Genomic DNA, 9,287 nt, shown 5'->3' with positions numbered 1-9,287 from the left:
TAGTCATAAGGCCGCATTCTTCCTTTTAGAAAACTTGTACTGAGATTTCAACTAAGGGCCTTACATTCTTGCTCAGATTTTTGCTTAAGATTGGCACTCTACCGCTTGAGACACACTTCTTCCAATCCCTTCTCCTCTTATTCCCACTCAAAGTCTACATGAATGTCAGATATTAGTATGCAGTGCTTATGCATAGAATCCACTTTCTCTTCTGTGGAAAAAGCCAGAGTCCCCACACTGAAGCTCTCCTCATGACAGGAAAAGCTGGAAGAACAGTTGCCAACAGAGGAGCCTCTATTATCATAGCCTAAGGACTCAAGCATTAGACTAGGCACAGAGACTGGATGGAATATGTTACAAACCTTTTTTTTTTAAATCTCATATCCTCCAGTCATGAAAGATAGGCTACAAGTTTCTTCCTATTCCTTCATTGGGCAATAAAAATCGAAGTAATCACCACAAGCAAAAAGGCATATAGCAGATCACACAAACTTTTCCCTTGTTACAACCACAATAACTTCCAAGGATGAACAAAGAGTGCCATCAACACATTTAATCTATTCCATTCTTTTTTTTCTAAATAATTTCTTTTTTTAAATCTTTAAATTTTTTCATATATTTTTATTGTAATTAATAGAAGGGTTACATTATATTTGCCAGATAGAAGGTCCATTAATTCACCTCCATTGATACCCTTTCTCATGTCTTGATCCCCATTTCGCTCCCCCCCCCTACCTGCACCCCTCATCTTGTTCTACTCCATTCTTGAGAAAAGGCGATATCCCTATCTAGTGGTACTATATGACTCTGGCTGCACAAAGGAATTTTTCCTCATACGTTCCTAACAATAAAAATATGTAGCCTTTAAAAAAAAAAAAACTGGAGACAGAATGAGAGACTGCAGTTCGAGGCCCACTGGATTCCATTGATTTTCTATTCAAGGTTCACATCAAGATCATGCTCCCCATATTGGGAAGGACATCTTATTTACTTATAACTTCTGTCCAAAGGCTAATGCGCTCTTTTATTTGTTTTAATTATCTTTATGTAGTTTTACAAAGGGGTTTCAATTCAGCAGGTCATTTTATGAGTACGATGCACCTTGATCAGTATCATTCCTTTCATCATTCTTACCCATCTCTCTCAACTCCATGCATCCTCTTAATTTCCTAGTTCCATACATTAAATATTATGACTATATCTGCTATGCCCCCTCTGCATTTGGCTCACCCTTTCCCTTGACCTCATCCCCCAAAACTCAAACTCCAGCTTCCTGACAAACGTTTCGATAGACTTAAGTTAAGTTGTTCAAAGGACTTACATTGGAATTATCTCATGCATGATAACATATACAGGGTTTTGTGCATTTATACAGAAGCAAACTGACTACAGAAACATATATTTCTGGGAGAGATCCAAAGGTGCAACTCCTCTGAACAACTGAAGTGCTCTTTATCAGAGTGAGTATCAGGAAGAAGAAACATGTTTTATGGAGGGGAAGGGAAAGGATGAGCACACAAATGGAGGAAATATTAAAAAATGCAGTCATTATATTTGATATACATTATGTAAAAATGTGAACTATGTAATTTGAGGGTAGGGGGAGTGATTTTTACCAAAAGGAATTATACTCATGACTTATGGAATTGTAAACACTTTGTACAACTACTTAGTAATGACGAATAAACAAAAGAAACTAACAGAGAACAAACTCAAAATGAGAATGAGCAGAGAACAAGGGGTTTTGTTAGTAACTATAACTAGACTAATCTCGAAAGAAAATACATCATCCAAGAAAATATTCAACAACTTAAGTCACAGGCTACATTAATAAAGAATAAAAAGGAAGAGTTAAAAAGAACTTCTCATATGCAAAAAGAACTTAATATTACCAAATTTCAACTAAGTTGTTGCATGAAAACTTTTCTCAGTGTCTTAAAATGATAATCTTAATGGTTAAAACAAGAATGTTTGTACTACACCATTAAAAACATGGCACACCCAACAACAAAAAGAGAATAGAAGAAAGGGAAAACATCCAGGAAGATATAAGACAGTTTATAGAATGCATTATTTATACCATGTCTAGAGAGAAGAAATTCATAGATAGGGAAGGTCATGCTTTATAAAGGAAGACATTAGAGCAAACACAAAACATCACCACCACAGCCAAGAGCAAGGACTATGCAACACAGCACAAAGTATGTATCAGCTTCATCTCATATCCCCTTGCTGAAAGATTTACAACACCCAAATATCCAATGGTTAAACCACTACTCCACCAATATTCCACCATGTTAGAATACTTCCCCAAGGAACTTTTCTACAAACAACTTTTCTGCAAACACATTTAGAGTGATATAAACAAAATCTTTCCCCAGGGTACTTTATCCAGTCTTCATGACATCACATGTGAGTTAACATATAAATTGGGATTCTAACACACCCAGTGTTATGAGAAATCTACATTTTTCACTTTCATGCTTCACTATATTATGTGTGTGGAGAAAAGAATGCCCCAAAGTGTTAATGTTTAAATTGTCCCCCCTCAAAATTTAAATTTTAGAAAATGAATCCCCTAGTTCGTATGTGAAGTGTATTTGGAGATGATTAGATTTGGAGTAGGACATGAGAATAGGGACCCTATGATGTCATCAGTGTCTCTTTAAAAAAAAGAGATACCTGAGCAAATGTACATCATAGGATACTCTCAACATGTTGTAATGCAGCAAGATAGCTGCTCACCAGGTGTACCATGCTTTTGGGCTTTCAACACAGCTGAATAAATTATTTTAGTGGGAATTAAATTTGGATTGGAGTTTCCTCACAAAAACTAAACATCAAAGCCAGGCATCTTGGCTCATGCCTATAATCCCAGCTACTCAGGAGCCTGAGATCTGAGGAGCAAGGTTCAAAGCCACCATGGCACTAAAGAACATGAGACTCTTATCTCCAATTCTGACATGGCTATACCACTCCTGGCCACCTACCCAGAACATAACAAGTAAGGCTATGGTAAAGACAAAAAAAAACACTCATTACCCTTGCCACACTATTCACAGTAGCCAAATTATGGAAACATCCCAGATGCCCATCAACAGATGAATGGATAAATAAAATACGATCTCTCTCCTTCTCTCTCTCTAAATGTATGTATGTATGTATGTATGTATGTATGTATGTATGTATGTATGTATGTATATACATATATGCACATACAGACAATGGAATTTTATTCATCTATTAAAAATAGTAAGATTATGTCATTTGCAGGGAAATAGATGGACCTAGAATAAACCATACTAAGTGAGGTATGTTAAGCTTAGAGGGTCAAATTATTTATGTTTTTTTCTTATATGTAGAAGCCAGATCTAAAATATAACTGAACATGATAAACTATACAGGACTCTAGTACTCACAAAGGATACCCTTAGAGGAGGAACCCAAAAGTGTAACTTCTCTGAACAGTTAAAATTCTATTTACCAAAAAGAAAAAAAAATCTGTGGCTATTTTGTGATAATAATAAAAATCAGACTCAAGTAAATAATAAAGTTACAACATAGTTTAACATAATTACTCTAGGGTATGCTAGCATAGCAGATATGTTTTGTTTAGTTGAAACATTAGATGGGCACTGGGAGTGTGGCCTAGGGGTAGAGTGCTTGCTTAGTATGCATGAAGCCCTGGGTTCAATTCCTTGGTACTACATACACAGAAGAAGCTGCAAGTGGTGCTGTGGCTTAAGTGATAGAGCGCTCACCTTGATAAAGCACAAGGACAGTTCCCAGGCCCTGAGTGCAAGCCCCAGTACTGACAAAATATTAGATGGCTCTAGAATATAAAATTATGAAAGCAAAAAAGATAGATATCTCACTTTAAATCTAAAGAAAAAAGGTAAAACAACAGAAAACAATGTAAACACAGACAAACAAAACAGGGAACATTAAAATACAAAACAAAACCTGGTTCTCTGGGAAGAGGAATTCAAGAGACAAATACCTGTTGAACTAATCAAGGCAAAAGACAAAAGACATAAATCAATAAAATTAGAAAGAAGAAAGGAAAAAAAGACATCTATATACCAGATTTTTTTTTTAAGTTTTAAGTGAATAACCTACACACTTGTTAAATAATGCCACCAAAAAAATCCAGTGGAAAGGATAATTTCCCTTTAGACCATTAAATGTAAAAACTGACATAATAAGTAAAAAAATCTAATGGGCTACAAAATTATAGATAAATTGGCCTAGTGATAGAGTGCTTTGCCTAGCATGCACGAACACTCGGGTTTGTTTCCTCAGCACCACATACAGAGAAATAAGCTAGAAGTGGTGTTGTGGCTCAAGGGTAGAGCTCTAGCCTTGAGAAAAGTCCAAGGACAGTGCTCAGGCCCTCAGTTCAAGCCCCATAACTGGCCAAAAAAAAAAAGAATTCTGATGTCTGGACACACACTCCTCTGAAGAAAACATCATTGAGAACCATGATTAATTTCACAAGCTCTCAAAGCTCACAGTAGGTTTAATGAGCACAGTTGGACACTTATGGAGAGCTATATCTGCTGATTTGGTCAGATTTGGAATTTGGGTTGGTTGTTAGTTTTTGTTTGGTTTGGATAGGAGACAGTGAAGAAAAATTGCCACGTGGTGGTAGCAGAGGACAAGAAAGTAGCAGGGCTCTAACTACATCGAAAGGCAAATAATTGAATTCTTTCTCCATGTTCCAGACTGTCTCTAGAATCAAAGAAACAACGATTTCAAAGCCCCTAGCCATAGCACTTAGTGAATTACTTCTCTAAGCCATTCTTCAGGGCTTATCTGATGTTGACGTTCTTCCTTTGTCTGGTAGTCCTGGTGTTTGATGTGGTGAATGATGTGGGTTTCGAATCTACTGAGCACTGGTGACTCAGAGCTGTAATCCCAGCTACTCAGGAGCTGAGATCTGAGGATCATGGTTCAAAACTAGCCCAGGCAGGAAAGTCTACAAATAGGGCCTCATGCTCTCTTGGCTTGCTTGCTTTGTTGACACTCTAATACTTGAACCATATATCCTAATTTTTTTTAACAATTTAAAAACTGCATAGTTCCAAACAGTCTATTTAAAGCAAAGGCTCAGGTAACAATATCCAAAGAGAAATGTACAATTATCTGAGTTATGTTACATTAACCCTCTGTACATCACTTCTACAATAACAATAAAATATATTAAAAGTAAATTTTGAAAAAGAACATAGGAAGCACAGATCTACTTCACAGAGTTAAATAAAGACACTGTAAAAAATTTTTAAAAGTTTAAAAAATAAAACAAAGGCTTTTTTAGCCATATAATGAGTGATTGTTGTCCTTAATGTACTATGCTATCTCTCATCTCTTTTGCTGTCCCTTGGTTATCTCATATTGTTACAGTATCTCACTTCGTTATCTGATATATTGGATATAGTTGTATTTGGTTATTTGAAACTGGATAGGGAAGGGGGAAAAACAAGATGAGGGGTGGGATGAGGGGGGGGGAGGGAAATGGGGACCAAGACATAAGAAAGGGTATCAATGTATGGGAATTAATGCACCTTCTATCTGGCGAATATAATGTAACCCTTCTATTAATTACAATAAAAATATATGAAAAAAACCAAAGGCTTTTTTGCTTTCATCTCTTTATCTTCTAAATAAAGTTCCATCTATTAAGCCCAGTTTTCCCTGGCAAAAATTAGGACATGGAAGGTATTTTCCTGCGTATATTCTATGAAACACAGCTTTTGTCCCAGAAATGAGAAAGACTGTACTTGAGAGAAACCTTAACATTGCCTCCTTAGAATTCTTTCAATAGCCCCTCCACCAAGCCAGGGCAACAACAAAACCCTGCTGTTTGATCCAGACTCCTGTCATTCATTTTATTTCACCAGCCCAAGCTCGAATTCGGAGAAAAGCTTCTGAAGTCCTGCAGCTTCAAATTCCTTTTGTAAGTCATCCCACACTCAATATTCTTTGACTTCAAATGCCAGAAACCTTGTGTGTTCTATCTGTACTTTTGTTTCCAATAGTACACTAATCATTTTCTCTTTGCATTTCTTTCCACTTGAGTCCACATCGACTTTGGAGGTTTTCTGCAGCATCAGGTACTCCTTGACGTTGCTTCTGTGTCCTTGCAGTAAAATCAGTATTACTTTACCCATGAACACCAGTCTTCCTGTGAGCCTTAAATCAGAAGCCCATTTCTGCACAGTTCTGATGTATTTAGTCTTTGCTCTCATAGGATCTAGATGCAAAAGAGCCAGCCACAATCCATCATCCATGGTCAGGCTGACTGCAAAAGCATCCTGGCTGCTGCCCTTTCTGGGTTCTGGCTGGTTGAGGATATGCCGGAGATTCTGCTGACGCCAGAGGACCAGCTCATGACCCATAGATTCTGACAGGAGGGTCTCTGCTTGCTCGAGTAGCATGTCTTTCCCAGTCTCACACTGGGCCCTGGTCAGGAGTTCAGAGTTAATTGAGATCCTGGGCAGGCACAAGGGGTAGGTGGCAGGTAACTGGAATACCGACTCTCAGGGTATATCCACATCTCCAAGTCCTTCAGCCTTTGTGTGGATTCTGAACACAGTCCCATCTGTTTCAAGGCCTCAGGGAAGGGGCCCAGGTCTCGGGCGCCAGGGCCAGGGGGGAAGGAGCGCGGGGCGGGGCCCCCCCGGCCAGGCCTCGGGTAGAACAGTGGAGGCTGACAGCCTCGGGGTCTTCACCTTAGCGGCTCAACACCTCCCACTCATGGAGCCCGCAGAAAATCGCCGCCAAAGCCTCGAGCTCCTCGATCACCAGCGCCACCATGTCCGCTTCCAGCGGCCGCCGTCACCAGGCCGGGAGCAGCGCGGCCCCACGGCCACTCATATATCCTAATTTTTGCTGGCTATTTCATTAATGTTTGAACTCAGGGCCTCATGCTCTCTTGACTTGCTTGCTTTGCTGACACTCTAATACTTGAGCCATATATCCTAATTTTTGCTGGCTATTTTGGAGACAAACTCACAGAACTTTCTGCCTGACCTTGAATCTCTCATCCTCCATATCCCAGCCTCCTGCTTAGTAGATTATCACATGAACCACAGCATGTGACTTCCTAATTCCACTATTTGATGGGGAATGGCAAGTTACTAGTAGAGTGAGAAAAATCGTAGAAAATACTGTGGACTCCACTTAAATTTTATTGAGTCAGTACAGCATTCTGTGATGTTTTCCCAATGTTTTATGCCCAAATCAGAAATTAATTCACTTTTGAAAAATACATACTAAATTCTTGATATGAGCTGTACATTTCACTAAGTCATGGATATGTAAAGATTAATAGGACAATATTCTATTCCCCAAAATCCTCAGTGCCTCCTATGAGAACAAATATGAAGTTGCATGGCTTAGGAATAATTGGGCTGAGCAGGATTTACAGCAACTATGAGACTTAGAGTCTGGGTTTAAGTTGCCTGGGTGCAAATCCCTGCTTTGTTACTCACTTCTGCCTAGTACTTGGTAAGTTCTTGAAACTTTTCTTTCCATTATTGTGTGATACATGGCACTTGTAATAGATTTACCTCATTGGCTGTTGTAAGCTATAGCATATTACGTGACTGGTTAAATACTGCCTGATCCATAGAGAGGAAACACTTGACAAATATTAGCCGTTAATAGGGTTATTAATACTATCATATGCATTGAGTGCTTATGGCATCATGATGGGTGAAAGAAGACAGAAAATAAGCCATACTATATCAACACAATGAAGTACAGAAAAACATCACAAGTGAAATATTCTACTGGAAAAAATCCATCAATGATAAATGAAACATTGGATTAGAAAATCCTATAACATCTTTTCTTTCTATTCAAAAACCAAGATTTCCCCATAAAAATGATTGGTGTGGCCAGGAGTGTGGACTATTAGTAGAGTACTTGCCTAGCATGCACGAAGGCCCCAGTTTTGATTCCTTGTACCACCTACACAGACAGTCATAATAGCCCAGCACAGTGGCTCACAGCTGTAATACCATCCACTCAGGAGGCTGAGATCTAAGGACTGCAGATAAAAGCAAGCCCGGGCAATAAAGTCCATGAGACTCTTATCTCCATTTAACAACTAGAAAATCAGAAATGGTGCTGAGGCTCAAGCGGTAGGGTGATAGCCTGGAGCTGAAAAAGAGCTCAGGGGCAATGCCCAGGCCCAGACTTCAAGTCTAATGACACACCACAAAAGAAGGAAAGAAAGAAGGAAAGAAGGAAAGAAAAAAGAAAGAAAGAAAGAGAGAGAGAGAGAGAGAAAGAGAGAGAGAGAGAGAGAGAGAGAGAGAGAGAGAGAGAGAGAGAGAGAGAGAGAGAGAGAGAAGAAAAAGAAAATCTCTAAGTGGTGTTGTGGTTCAAGTGGTAGAGCTCTAGCCTTAAGAAAACCCAAGGACAGTACACAGGCCCTGAGTTCAAGCTCCAGCCTCCTGAGTAGCTAGGATTGGAGCAGCAGCCACCAGCACCTGGCTATATATGTGTTTTTAAAAACTAGAAACTCGGCTGGGTGTTTGGCTTAGTGGTAGAGTGCTTGCCTAACATGCATGAAGACCCGGATTCGATTCCTCTTGTACCACATACATAAGAAAAAGCCAGAAGTGGTGCTGTGGCTCAAGTGTTTGAATGCTAGACTTGAGGAAAAAGCCCAAGGGCAGTGCTCAGGCCCTGAGTTCAAGACCTAGGACTGGCAAAAAAAAAACTAGAAAATCTTAGCTGCTACCACACATTTCCTGCTAAAAGAAAAATCAAATGTTAAAGATATATAGTTTCTGGACTTCCAATTCCCTGTAAGCCAATCATTATTGATCTGCATTCTCCTCTGCTCTTTTTAATGCCATGGACCTACTGTTATAGTCGAACAAGTGGGAAGAGAGAAACAGTATGAAACTTAAGGGCATGTCATCGTCAGAATTACTAATGCACAGTTGTTAATCACTGGGGACCCTTTTAACATCACAGGTAACCTTCTATACAGTTCCATTTATCACTCGGGTTCTAATGTATTTGCCAAACACATGAATATTTAAACATCTAAAACTATGGCATCAACAGAAAATGTGACAGATTTACAGTCAGAGTTTTTCCTTTGGGTTTCTCATCACTGTGTACCTGGGTTACACAATACAAAGAAAATCTCACTTCACCTGGAGAGTCAGCTGTCTGTTACAAAATAGTTGAGACAATCCACTGAAAAGAAGAAAAGGTTTACATTGCCTCATCCAAACATATCTCTTGGCTATATTGTTTTGAGCAAT

General features: G+C 39.0%; 1 pseudogene; it reads right to left on the bottom strand.

Annotated features, from left to right (window-relative positions):
• Nucleotides 1-5,879: 5,879 nt before the first annotated feature.
• On the bottom strand, nucleotides 5,880-6,816 carry LOC150039302 (RWD domain-containing protein 3-like; annotated as a pseudogene).
• Between the last annotated feature and the right edge of the window lie 2,471 nt (nucleotides 6,817-9,287).

Source organism: Megascapheus bottae, unplaced genomic scaffold, assembly GCF_031878675.1.
Source record: "Megascapheus bottae isolate mThoBot1 unplaced genomic scaffold, mThoBot2.hap1 HAP1_SCAFFOLD_40, whole genome shotgun sequence".
Taxonomy (NCBI): domain Eukaryota; kingdom Metazoa; phylum Chordata; class Mammalia; order Rodentia; family Geomyidae; genus Megascapheus; species Megascapheus bottae.
The sequence above is the reverse complement of the archived record's forward strand: the minus strand, read 5'-3'. Positions and strand labels throughout refer to the sequence as shown.